The sequence below is a fragment of the Kryptolebias marmoratus genome, linkage group LG10 (assembly GCF_001649575.2).
Source record: "Kryptolebias marmoratus isolate JLee-2015 linkage group LG10, ASM164957v2, whole genome shotgun sequence".
In the NCBI taxonomy this organism is placed as follows: domain Eukaryota; kingdom Metazoa; phylum Chordata; class Actinopteri; order Cyprinodontiformes; family Rivulidae; genus Kryptolebias; species Kryptolebias marmoratus.
Window position 1 is genome coordinate 2,875,445 of NC_051439.1, and position 1,443 is coordinate 2,876,887.

The following is a 1,443-nucleotide window of genomic DNA, read 5'->3' on the forward strand; positions in this document are numbered from 1 at the left end:
TATATATATATATATATATATATATATATATATATATATATATATATATATATATATATATATATTCTATAAATAGGAGTTGGAGTTAAGTGCATTTGAGAGTCAACATGAGAACACAACTGCATAGATTTGTTTGGTAAAGGTACTTTGTGCAGTGTTTTTGCATTTTTTGTGAAATTGCTCATCAATTAAAAAGACAATATTTTCACAACTGTTTCAGATTTTTTTATTTATTTATTTATGAATAGTTTAAAGAGAATTACCTGGATCTTTATGATGTAATTTTACATGGTAGTTACTGCCTGTGTAAGTAAATGAGGAAATGGGCTAGAAACATACAAGATCCACAGCAACTTGCCATGTAGGAAGAAAAAACCCTGTATGAGCAATGTTCTCAGTCTAGCCACCCATATGATAATTGTCTGGCTCCACCATTGCCAGATAGACATGAGCTTTTTGAAATGAAGTGACCAGTGAGGAACCAAAAAAAATGTGGAGCAGAACTCAGCTGTGTTACCGTGGAGTGGAACTCATTAAATGTGTGATCAAATCTCCTTTGAATCATTTATAAAACATGACAAATTAACTCAGTCAAACAATTCTCTTTGTGGTTAAACAGTTTTTTTTAACTAAATGCAAAGTTTCTGTGCATAATCGCGGATCTTTCCACAGAATTAAATCTGTTTATTGTTGTATATTTCTGCAACTGGGTGGTCACACAGACCATATGTCATTACATTATTGAGCTGTAAAGCTGCCTTACACTTTCAAATGTCGACCGTTTTGGCTCTGTTACTACCTCACTTCGTGGCACAAATGTGCATGGGATGGCTTGGCTTCAACTCCCCTCACTGCCTTGGTCCATTCAGAAATCCCACTGAGGCGGCAGGAAAAAGAAGTCCCAGCTTGAGGTGTTTTGTGAAAGAGCGTAAAGTTTCAAAATAAAATTGGAAATAAAAAAAAACGGGACGTTGTGGGTCGGTGGGCCGAATACTTCGAAGACCTCCTCAATCCTACCGGCACGTCTTCCATTCACAAGCAGGGCCTGGGAACTTTGGGTTGGGCTCTCCAATCTCCGGTGCTGAGGTCACCGAGATGGTTAAAAAGCTCCTCGGTGGCAAGGCTCCGGGGGTGGATGAGATTCGTCCGGAGTACCTTAGGGCTCTGGATGTTGTAGGGTTGTGTTGGTTAACGCGACTCTGCAATATCGCGTGGACATCGGGGGCAGTTCCTCTGGATTGGCAGACCGGGGTGGTGGTCCCCTTATTCAAAAAGCCTCCCTGGTAAGGGCTATTCAGGGGTTCTGGAGAGGAGGGTCCGTCGGATTGTCGAACCTCGGATTCAGGAAGAGCAGTGTGGTTTTCATCCTGGCCGTGGAACACTGGACCAGCTCTATACTCTTAGCAGGGTCCTTGAGGGTGCGTGGGAGTTCGCCCAACCAGT